General features: G+C 41.9%; 1 protein-coding gene and 1 non-coding gene across 2 annotated transcripts in view; both read left to right on the top strand.

Moving 5' to 3' along the window:
• The window catches only part of LOC145716028 (protein CEPU-1-like), a 759,467-nt gene that overhangs the window by 7,769 nt on the left and 739,162 nt on the right, over positions 1-12,536 (top strand). The window lies entirely within an intron of this gene.
• LOC115941010 (U6atac minor spliceosomal RNA) lies at positions 6,601-6,726 on the top strand. Its single transcript, XR_004075738.1, has one exon. It is a non-coding gene; the product is annotated as a U6atac minor spliceosomal RNA (small nuclear RNA).

The following is a 12,536-nucleotide window of genomic DNA, read 5'->3' as shown; positions in this document are numbered from 1 at the left end:
CTTACCTGGCTGCTTCTATCTGCATTCCCATAGTGGTGGTGATGATTGTTCTTAGCTTTTCTCATGTAGGAGAAGAGATAACTGCTTTGTCATGGATCCCAACTCTTCAGGTCAAGCAGCCTACAGCAATTCAACATCTCCTGACCCCATCTCAGAGCCTGAAAAGTCCTCAGGGGGTAGGTGCAATGTGTGTTTATTTGCAATATTTTCATTCCCTAAATCAGTGGTTCTCAAACTTGGTGTATCAGATTGCCTGAGAAGCTTTATAAAAATACCAATGACTGAACCTTATCCCAGACCAAAAAAATCAGAATTCATCACCAATCTTATTCAGGCTCTGTAAGAGGTTCTAATATGTGGTCAGGCTTAAAAATTGTACCTCTAAAGTCATCTGAAGTGTTCTATGATCTTGGATAAGGCGTCTCCTCTATTATTATTATTATTTTTTATTGTTATGTTAATCCCCATACATTACATCATTAAGGGCGTCTCCTCTATATGAACCTCAGTTGCCACATCTCTAAAATAAAGAAGTCTGACTAAAATAATTTTGAAGTTTCATTTCAAGTTAAACATTTTGTAATTCTGCAAATAGTCTTTTTGAGTATAGCACTTGAAAGATAGTGATGCTAGAAGAAAGTATTCAGAAGCGGTTTCTGCTTGCAGGAGGCTAAGAATATAGACAGTTACAGACAGATGACCAAAGTCAGAATGTATGAATGGTGTGCGTGCATGCAAACGCTACATGCTGTATGATATCTACTACATCTACCATTTATGCATGTATTTCTTTATAAGGCATCCTTAGAATGGGGGAAAAGGATTAACAACATTTTAGGTATAAGCAATCAGGAATGATAAGGATTCTTAACTGATCCATCTTATAAGAGAAATTCAGGAGCCACTTGAATGTGGGTCAAGAAAGAATGTGTTAGTGCTGGATTTAGAGAGTGCTAAGCGATGGTGAGCCTTGGAAGGAGCTCCATTCCTTAGTGTGAAGATTTGCATGTTTCTCTTCTGCTCAGGCTCCACTTCTCGTCCCCAAGAGTCAGTTAGCCAACAGTGTTGCTTCCATTGCTCTCCTTCTCATGGGCAGCAAAGGCTCAGTGCTGAGAACCTCAGTGGCAATTTTGCAGCTAGTGCGTTAGGCAGAAGTGACGCTGCTTCCACTCCCCAAGCCAGGTCAGTTCCTGCAGTGCATGCAGGGGTGAAAACTTGGTCTGTTTTGATGAGATACACAGGATAGGAGGCACATGGGGAACAGAGCTACCATGCAAATTTGTACCCAGGGCAGTCTCTGGTTAACTCAGGAAGTACTCACATTGAGGGCTCCCCAGAGTGCTCACACTGCTGTGTCAGCCAGCCCCAGAGTCACAACCAGCTCAAGCCCAGAGGAACTTTCAAGATGACTTATTTTAGTCCCTTTCCTTGAGCTCTGATACCTCAAAGCGCAGCTGCAGTAGTCCCCTAGCGCAGCTGCAGTAGTCCCCTAGAACATGCATCTCTCCAGATAGTCTATTGTACCTGACCATTAGATTTCAGGAAGACAGGAAGAGGAGGAAGACAAAGGAGAAGGAGAATCTGTGTTCTTATATATTCTGACCATTTGCTCTAGGTCTCCTTCTCCCATTGTGCTCTGAGTAGCCCAAAATATTATAGAATATGACACCTCCTGGTTCCAAATCCAAAGGGGATGAAGTCTCAGCTCTTTAGAAAGGTATTGGAAACCGTATGGGTCTGGCCTGGGCTTGCCAGCTTCTCCTAATCCTTTGCACTACTGGTCCATGGACTGCTTGAGGTCTCATCCTCACAGCATGTGTGCACATTGCTCCCTCTGCTGAGCACTGTTCTCGTCTACCTCAAAAACACTTGTTATAATTCAAGAAGAAATTCCAGGCTCAGCATCCCTCTGAAGTCTCTCATTTCATCCTTTATGCCTCCATTTCTCTTGTACTTACCTCTATTCTTAACATCCATCACACACAGTGTAGTTATGTGCTCACATGTCTATCTTCCCCTACCAGACTCTGAGCTCCTAGAGGTCAGGGACTGCCTTATGTATCTTTACATTCCTAAGGCACCTCACACAACCCCTGGCATAAATTCAATACTCCGAATTTATGGCTCGAAAGAAAGGACAGAGAGAGGGAGAGACAGAGGGAAAATGGTATGAGATCCCCTTAAGGATTTTTAGAAGCCATATGACCCTGTCAACTTACGCTGAACTGTTGTCAATTCAACCCTTCCTTATCCTATATTTTACTATGTGCACAACAACTGGCCTCAGAACTTACCCTTTTGGAAGTTATCTTATCAGACTCAATTGATACCTTCTTTCTGACAAGATCTTTCTGGGACTCTGAATCTGTGATCCCATATTTTAGCAACCTCTCCTGGTGATAATCAGTCATAAAACATATGTTGTAGGCACATAGGTAGTGGTGGATGAGCTCAATATTTATGACTAAACTTACTCAAGAGCAGAAAATATTGACTCTAGTGGTCAATAGGTCAGATGAGTGGAGGACGGGGTGGCTATCTGAACCTACACTGGCATCAGGAGGAGTGAGACAGACAAGGGAAGTTTGGATCTAAGAAAAGAGGGAAGTGACTAGATGGATTATATTTAGTTGGAGAAGATGAAGTGGTCAGGTGTTTCTTATCTTCAGATCTACTTCTTCTTCAGATCTACTTTTTCTTTCTTTCACAAAGTTGTCCACTAGGGTATTTGACTCTCCTCCTAAACACCCAAGAAGAAACTTGGCTCAGACATGGAAAAGGTTAATTGACAGCTTTTTTCTCAATGCAACTGGTGATGCATAGACCTCTGCAGTTGGATACACTATTTTGCTAATTTTGAACACAAATAAGAATTAATTAATTGTTCTGCATTTCTCCTTCCTTTCCCCCTAACACTTCTTAATAGAAGGATCTAAATGCCTTGTCACCATTTTTTTTTTCATTACTTTCTTGCACTGCTGAAGCCTTGTCAAGGCCAAAATAATTTAATCATCAAATAAAAAAGCTTTTTCACAGACTTCTAGAGTTGTGAGATATCATAGAATTTTCTCAGTCTCCCCCCTAATGCAACAATCCCATCTGATGACATTCACCAATTTCTGCCCAACAATTCCAGAGACTCCCAGTGAGCAGACACTAACTACCTGCGTTGTGGTGCCCAGTTCTGGCTGCCTATCAAAATCACCTGTGGAGATTGTTATAAGCAGATGCCCAGGCATGACTCACAAAAATTCTCATTGAATAGGTCAGTATAGGGCAGAGTCCCTTCTACTTTGAAATAACTATAGATGGTTCTATTGTGCAGATACAATGAAGAATAAATGATATTAGCATCCCTTTCCATAGTTGATAAACTCTGTGAGAAAACACTATTCTGGTAAGCACTTTTGATATCACCTCAAAATCAATTATTATCCTTTCTCTGTATAAACAGTGCTCTAAATTTGTTCAGGGCAGCAATGTGCCCATTTAAAATATTCACCACCCAAACTCCCTTATACCTGAGTATGGTCATGTAATGCAGTTCAGGTTAATGGAATGTAAGTATAAGTTTACTTGGAGTTTTGAAGATTATACTCAGGAAGCCTGCACTTTTTAAACCTTATCATTGCTGATTCCTCTTGACTAAGAGAATGGCATACTACCTGGAGATCCAGGAAACAGCTTGGAAACAGGAGGACAAACAATACATATCAACGGCAAAAGGGCACGTGGGTGGTTCAGTTGGTTAAGCATCCAACTCTTGATCTCAGCTCAGGTCTTGATCTCAGGGTTGTGAGTTCAAGCCCTGCACTGGCCTACACACTGGGTATGGAAGCAAATTAAAAAAAAAAAAAAAAAAGAATGGCAAGGAAGGAAGCTTTTAGGTTGAACCAAATGGACTCCGCTGTTTTGGTAAATCAAAAATAGTTGAGTATAGGCAATTTCATATGGCTTAATCTAATTAAAAGACCTTGGGTTCAAGAGGACATAGCAGTTGTACCAGCACTAGAATACATGTTCACATACTCACTATCACTTATGAGAAAAAAAAATCTTATTTAATTAGGTTTCTATTACTCACAGATGAATATAATCCTAATGAATCTATGTTGAACAAAAATTTGCCTCTTTCTAACTTCTGCCAATTAGAGCTGCTCAAAAATATAAGGAATATATGAAATATTATGTGATCCTCTTTCTAAAAGATGGCTATCATGAACCCTACTTATCTTGACATTCTTAGTTCCTTCTTATGATTATCATATGGCATAACTTTTAGACCATTAATCATACTGATCTTTATCTTCTGAACATGCTCCAGTTTGAACCACTAAAATGCATTACCAGACAAATTCTCCCAGATGTAGTTTGATTGCTAAAGTTGGGCATGGACTATTACCTACCGCATTTTGGACTTTATAGTTACATAGGTTCACTTTATTATTGTATTCTTTTCTGTTTTTTGTTTGTTTGTTTTCCGAGATACCACACTATTGGCTCATATTGATGTTGTACTCATTCCTCTGACAAAAATGCTATTATGTAAGACCTCTCTTATTCTGGCTTATGGTTAATTTTCTTTAAATATTTCTTCCAAGTATTTGAAATTTTACTGCACCTTGGGTCCTTTATTTAAATCCGCTGAGATTATTTTTGGATTCTGATGAGTGGTCACCACCAGCTTTATGTCATCCTCAAATGATATAGACATGTAATCTCCACATCATCAAGGTGAATAATTAAAAAAAAAAAAAGCAATATAATAGACCCAAGGGCATGGCCAAGTTCTTACTTACATTTGTATTTCACCCACTCCAGAATGATTTATTCATACCTTACTGTATGCAAGCCATAAACAACAATTTTCTTATACTCAGTGAAGTAGACAATTCAATACAACATGGTAAGTGCTGAGATAAAAGCAAGTGTTGTTTGCTATGGCAGCAATTGGGGGTTTTTCAGGCCAGAAAATTCTTCTAGAAGGAAGAGATGTGAAAGCTGAGACACAAAGATGACTGTATTTAACCAGGTAAGAGGAGAGATAAATGTTACTAGTAGAGCAGACTGCATATGCCAAGGCCTAGAGTCAGGAGAGTATGGTAGGAATTCAGGAATCCAATATCCAGTCTGGCTAGATGGAGTGTGTATGTGTGGTTTTGGTGCTCAAGGGGATGGGGGAGAAGGGATGTAGGTAGAAAGACAAGATGTGTAGGTAGAGATGTAGGCAGAGGTCAGAGTTTGAATGGCCTTATGCTTCCTATTAAAGATTTTATATTGAGAGAAGAAAGTGTGTTCAAGGGTTGCATGTCCAATAGTAACATGATCAGATTTGCAGTTTTACTTGTTGAGTAACATTTGGTTTACTTAAAAATGTTAAAATACTGTTCTAATGACAGTGTGGAAAATGAATTAAACTGGGGGCAAAACTAGAGGCAAAGGAGCCTTCTAGAGGATGTTGCAGCCTATCAGGCATAAGTTAATGAGAGCATGAGTGCTGCAGAGATGGGGAGATTTGGGAGTATTCAACTGTTATGGAGGTAGAAGGGTTATGACTTGGAGATGGAGAGGAAAGAGGATGATAAGTAATAAAGGGAAATGAAAGAAAACTTTTTGTTTTGGGATAAATGATGCTCAGGTGGGTTTTAGGGAGATGGTGATGAATGCAGTTTGAGTCATGATGGGTTTGAAGATGCCTAATAGGCATTTTTGAGGTGCTATCCAATATGAAGTTAGCTACACTGATCTGGAACTCAGGAGAGACCTCTGAGCTTCAACAAAGATGGTCTTCTGTCCCCTTGGGAGAACAGTTTTGTGGGGTGGGGACCTAGGGTGGGGAGACAAAAGTAAGGTGAGAATATAGAAAATGTGGGCAATTATTTCAAAAAGATTTTTTTTTTTTGGTTGTTGTTATTGCTGTTGTTAAGAAAACAAGAGGGAGGAAATGGGGAAACAAAGAGGAATTGCAGTTGGAGAGGATGTTGTTGCTTTTCTAAGATGGGAAAGACCTTCTTTGAATGCTGAAGGGCAGGTGCTCCTAAAAGGGAAGGAGGAAAGGAAGACCCAGGAGATGACTGACCAAGCGAGGTCCCTTAGGGAATAGGAGAGGGTGTGAGGGGTGGCAAATCTTGGGGACTGGTAAAAGAATGAATCTTGAAGACAAGGAGAAAGACAAATTGCATTACTATATAAAGTAAGGGGGGGCACCTGGGTGGCTCAGTTGTTAAGCGTCTGCTTTCGGCTCAGGTCATGATCCCAGGGTCCTGGGATCAAGCCCCTCATCAGGGTCCCTGCTCAGCAGGAAGCCTGCTTCTCTCTCTTCCACTCCCCCTGCTTGTGTTCCCTCTCTCATTGTGTCTCTCTCTGTCAAATAAATAAATAAAATCTTTAAAAAAATAAAGTAAGGAAGAAGAAACTTATTTCAGAATTCCTATTAGGATTGGATTCAACTGGAAATGACAGAAACTACACAATAAAAGTGGCTTAAATATGATAGAAGTTTTTCTGTGTAACCACAGAAATATTCCACTTTGTTCCTGGCTGCTGTAATGTTTTATTCTCATGGAAGAAGAGGAGTATGAATGTTAGGAGGCAATTAGCATGTTGTATGACAGGAGGGAATGTTAGCTCTCCCCTAGACAAGGGTGGAAGAAGCCCTTGGGCCATACAACACACATGTGGTTAAGGTATCACCACATACTTTGTGGCATCTAACCATGGGTTTTCAACATTTCTAGTCATTAGGGAAATGCAAATGAAAATCACAATTAGATATGACTTTATACCTATTAGGATGGCTATTGTTAAAAACTTAAAAAGGAAAATAACAAATGTTGACGAAGGTATGGAGAAGTTGAATTGGAACCCTCCTGTGCATTGCTGGTGGGCAAGTAAAGTGGTTCAACCATTGTGAGAAAGAGTTTGGTGGTTCCCCCCAAAATTATGAATGGAATTATCATATGATCCAGTAATTCCACTTCTAGGTATATACCAAAAAACCCCAAAATTTGGAAGCAGGGACTCAGATATTTGTACAGCCATGTTCAGAGCAGCATTATTCACAATAGGCAAAAGGTGGACACAACCCAAGTGTCCATCAGTGGATGAATGGATGAAAGAAATATGGTGCATACGTACAATTAAGTATTATCCAGCCTTAATGTAATTAATGAATGAAATTCTGACACATGCTACAACACGGATGAACCTTGAAAACATGATGCTGAGTGAAAGAAGTCAGACATGAAAGGACAAATATTGTATGATTCCACTTATATGAGGTACCTAGAATAGGCAAATTCATAGAGACAGAAAATAGAAGTTTCCAGCAGCTGAGGGGAGGAAGAAATGGGGAGTTATTATTTAATGGGTAAAGTTTCTTTTTGGGATAATGAAAAAGTTTGGGAGATGGATGCTGATGCTGGTTGCACAACAGTGTGGAGGTACTTAATGCCAGTGAATTGCACATTTAAAATTGTTAAAATGGTAAATTTTGTGTTGTATAGAACTTACAGGATAGAACTTATAGAACTCAATCAGAATAAAGAAAAATGGAAAAAGAGAGAATCAGCTGTCCTTGCACAGTTTGGATTCAGGTAAACCTTTCACCTTGGTTGTGGGAAGTTGAAGGAGTCTGCATTCAATGGCTTTGATTTTCTCTGAGTGTAATTTGGGGAAGATGTGTGTTTGCACACATGTGTGTACATGTTCACACATGTGTCCATAAACCTGTAGGCTGTGTTTTCCAGAAAGCGGAAAAAGACTAAAACAGTGACTTGTGTAATGGGCAAAAGGGCTGACTCGGGATTCCACAAAATCTCCCTCCTTTCCTCATGACATTCTCTTCTCTCTGGATGTTAATATACAATCTGATCCACTCCTACCTGATTTTTTCATCTCTTTTTTTGGTTCTGGTCCTACCATTTAGGAGATGGTAGCAGACTATCTCTCAAACATGTGCTCACCTCCCAACTCCTTTCTTGAGTTAACTCTCGAAGGAATTACACCAGACACAGTTTTATATTTATGGTTTGCGGAGCATGTCCACATAGACCATATTTCTTGATCCTCACATCAGTCAGAATATTCTTTCTCATCCCAGCCCTGTCATTAACTCTGACTTTTGGAATTGAGGCTGTGTGTATGTGTGTGTGTGTGTGTGTGTGTGTTTTCCCTAGAGCCTTTGTTTTCCCCATCTGTAAAATAGGATATTTAAACTTCCTTGGAATGTAGCTTCCATGTTTCACTGAATTACGCTTGTGAAACCTGGGGACTGCACTACACCCTCCACCCCCCTCCACCCCTCTTGCTCCTATAATCACTCCCCAGCTCAGTTCAGGTCTGCCTCTGAGTGACCTTTTGTATCTATCTCTCCCTCCTTTCCTACATGTGGTCCCTGTCTCAGTTCAAGCTCCAGCCATGTCTTGCTAAACTAATGCAGCCTCTAAATAGGTCCCCTGCTACCACTTTTCTCCTCAGATGAGTCCATCTTCTCTCTTGCTAATGATTAATTATCTTGCTAAAAAAACAAATTTTGTCACCTCAGTCCTTTCTTAAAATATCTGTTAGCTCCACATGGCTGGCTTTCAAGACAAAAGCCCAAGTTCCTTAACTTGGCACAGAAGTCCCTTCCCTATCTTGCCCCAGCCCCTTTCTTGCTCTGTCTCCCGGCACCCTTCTGCTTCTGCCCTTTTGCCCCACTGACCCCAGGCACTGACCCTGGACACTAACGCCCTGCCACAACACAGTGCCTTTGCACACACTGATCTCTGTCAGCGATGTCCTTCCTGCAGGATTAGCCCAGTGCAACACTGTCCTAACTTGCTTCAATGTTGAAGATGGAATGATGGAATAAATAAGGCCAGGAAAAGAATTTAAAAGGCTGAAAAGGAGGACAAAGATTTTTGAGATCTACTCTATTCCATCATTTCTATACTGAGCCTTCAAGCAGATCCCTCACAGCAGTTTCCTTGTGCCTCGTCTGCCCATGGGGAGGAGGTAGGGGTTTGTTTTTACACAATGTGCTTAGAGTTGTGGCTGTTCAAGTGTGGTCTTTGAATCAGAAAGTCTGGGGCTTTCTGAAACATAGCTACGTGCATTTTAATAAGCCCTTCAGGTGATTGATGCTGAATTTGGAGAACCACTGACTTAGAGAAATGGTGAACACAGATGGACGGAGCTCTGACTGGAAGGGCCACTCCTAGTCTGGGCTCTGGGGGTGTGTGTGTGGGGGGATGTATAGTTCTGCCCTCATGGGAGGGGTGTCAGTTTCTCTTGAATATACCCACCTCAGGAAAAAACAAAACAAAACAAAACAAAATATCAGGACAAAGCAAGCTTGGTGGTATGTAAGCTATGAAAATATCTAAACTAAGAAATTGAATATTTCCTTTTGCTAGGATTGCCAGATTTAGCAAATAAAAATCCAGGATGCCCAATAAATTTGAATTCCAGATAAGCAACAAGTAATTTTTTATTACGCACAGCATATACTTATACTAAAAAAAAAAATTTGCTATTGGTCTGAATTTCAAATTTAACTGGGCATCTTGTTTCTGTTCTGTTTTTATCTGGCACCTTCCCTTTTGTCCCTTAAGGGCTAGGTGTGCAAGGAAAATGGCCTGGTCGGACTTAGGTAAAAGTTATAGTAGTCTATTTCTTTACTCTTTAATGAAGAGGAAAATGATTTGTCTGGGAAGAAAAAGAATGGCGGTTCTTTCTGGTTCATTGGGTTATTTGTAAAATCTACATTTGAAAAAAGGGTGGGGGAGAGAGAGAGAGAGAAGAGAGAAAGAAACAAGATGGTGGTTGAAAGTGGCCTGCAGGCCAGAAAGTTCCTCCCTCTTGAAGTAAGGGAGCACCCATATAAGGGCCAGGCCCTGAATCCACATCCCCCACAGCCAAAATATGGAGCAAACTTCAGGGAGATGGAGCTCCCTCCCTCAGGACTCTGTCTTCTGGGCAGGTTTTCCACACCACCTCCTTACCTGTCCCAGGTGACAGGACGCCACCTCAGAGGTGGGACTGTGGTGCTGTGACTGGGGAATGAGTGACAGACTCCCTAACAAGATGCAGCTGAGGGAGCGGCTTGCTGACAGAACAATTTGCTGGTGCCCAGAATATCTGCCCAGCCCCGGCAAAGCGGCAGCCTAGGCGTCAGGAGAAATTTCAGGATTTATCATTCGCCTTGGTGTCAGGTTTTCTGAGAGCCTGCATACTTCCCACGGTGCTTTTGCAGACCTGCAGCCTTGACGTGCTATCCACCGAGGCTTCAGAGCCCCCAGGAATCACGTGTAAAATTATTCCATTTTTTCTCCCTCCTGATCCGCTTGTGTTTATGTAAATGACTGGAAAGGCAGTTTTTGGCCTATTTCCGAAGCTTACGGGCTTCGTGAGAAGCCTATTATTGAAAAATCAGAAACTGAAAAGCAACTTCTTAGACAATGAATTAGCAGCTCAATGACTGTGTGTAATGCCAAGTGTACGGTAACTGGCTGCATTACAAATCGGAAGTCCCCTGGGATTCAGTAATCAAACACATGGCAACAGGTTGTCTGTTTCAACAGAGAGCGAGTAATCAAAGGAGATTTGCAGTTAATCCAAGTATAACAGAGAAGTATCCAAGAGAAGGGCCAGGAAAAGGAGAAATTAGAAGGGTGTGGGTAGACTGGAGCTTCGTGACCTGGAGTTCCATGTGCAACTGAGAGGACATCGGGGGGACAAAGTGGATCCATCTGAGCACTTGAGGCACCAGCCGTGTAAAGAGGAAACTGAGGCTTGGCTACATACCGCAGCAAGCCAGAAAACGTCAGCCCTTGCCTCTCCTGCTTGGCCAGTGATGTAAAATTGGGGAATGAATTAACTAGCACTAAGTGATTTGCCTCAAACTTCTGAGTCCAATACTGGTTTGAGGGGGTGTGGATGAGTCAGGGGTGGGGAAGGACTTGGCGCTTTATCTGGGCCGTGCTGGTTAGACAGTGGGGCTACACTGTTTCAGGAGACAGTTGAGTTTGTATGCTTAACATCTGTGTTCCCAAAGTGTGGTCCCAGACCAGCATCATCAGCATCACCTGACAACTTATCAGGAATGCAGAGTCTCAGGCCCTGCCCCTGGCCTATAGACTTTCAGAACCTCTGAAATGAGGCCCAGCGGTCTGTTTATTGAAAAGCCCTCCAGGGGATTCTGACGCTCACCTGATGTTTGACAACCACCGGCTAATCTGATCACCTGGATGTTGTAGATGCCAGGGGATGCTCAGGGTTCTGGCGTGGGCTCGTGCGTAGAGTGCACCCATGGCAGGTTCCAGATCCTGGAGCAATTCTGTGTTGACCTGTCCTGTCCTGACCCCCTCACAGAGCTATGGGGCTACAGAGAAAGAAATTTAACATTTATTAAACATGTACTGATACTCAGTGCCAGGCACTGGTAAATGTTTTACGTGTGATATTTTATTTAATCCTTTCTACAACCTTGTGAGCTAGGTGTTACAGATATGATTTTAGTGCTGAGAAAATCTTGGCTCAGAAAGATCAACTTACCCAGGTCTGGAGGTTTCCTGAGCCCATGCTCTTTGCCCTGTCCCACCCAGCATCTCTGACACATGTGGCCTCTGCCCCCAGAACGCCTCAGGTACTGCCCACACAAAGCAACTGCCAGCCTGGCAGGGCCCCAGTCCTATATTCCTCTCCCTCCCCCCACCACACCCGACTCCTTGCCTCATGTTAATTTCCCACCTGAGTACTGAGTACTTTATAAATAGCAAATCTAAAATGAATTTTCCACCAGCGATCATTAGCTCCCTTGACATCCATTAAACATTCTCGCAAGCAGAGTGAAGTGACAAAAGGGATTGATTTTTACAGTATGCTTAATAGGGAAAAAGAAAGAAAGGTGTTGACAAGTCCTTTTTTTTCTGTCCTGATATCACGAGGAATTTGAAATCAGTCAAATGACTTTTATCTGAAAAAAAAAAAAAGGAAGGCTAGGACTGGGGGTGGAAGGAGAGAGAGTGGGGAGAGGGAAGCAGCTTCAGCCCATTTCTGAATCTGTGACAAGTAAACATGAAGTTAGTTAGCTCGTGCCAGCCACCAAGATGAATATGTCAGATTTAATGCTTCAAAATATATAGGGTCCGAGCCAGGGGGGGCTGAGGGGCTGCGGGAAGCAAGCAAGCGGTATGAGGGGAGAGGGAAAATAGCCAATCTTCTGCTGAAACTCTTGGAAGAATAAACGTGTTGGTGCAGGAGTCAAAGTCAGAGAAGGGCTGGCATATGAGGCACTGTAGCTGAAAATTTAACTTTGATTTCAATTTTCATATTTGTCAGCAATAATTAGATTCACGAAATGTTTTGCCACTGTTCTAAAATACTAATAAGTAGAGACCCTTGTAGTGTGGTTAATGGAGTCTTTTTTCTTAGTGGTCTAGAAAAATTCCATTAAAGCGAAAAGTCATACTATATTACATCGCTCCAACATACATGGACTCTGCTGCTGGGGTAATGCTCTCCCGAGACTGGAGCCCTCTGTTGAACCACAG

The sequence above is a fragment of the Leptonychotes weddellii genome, chromosome 11 (genome assembly GCF_054177405.1).
Source record: "Leptonychotes weddellii isolate Sample4059 chromosome 11, ASM5417740v2, whole genome shotgun sequence".
NCBI classification, from domain to species: Eukaryota; Metazoa; Chordata; class Mammalia; order Carnivora; family Phocidae; genus Leptonychotes; species Leptonychotes weddellii.
The sequence above is the reverse complement of the archived record's forward strand: the minus strand, read 5'-3'. Positions and strand labels throughout refer to the sequence as shown.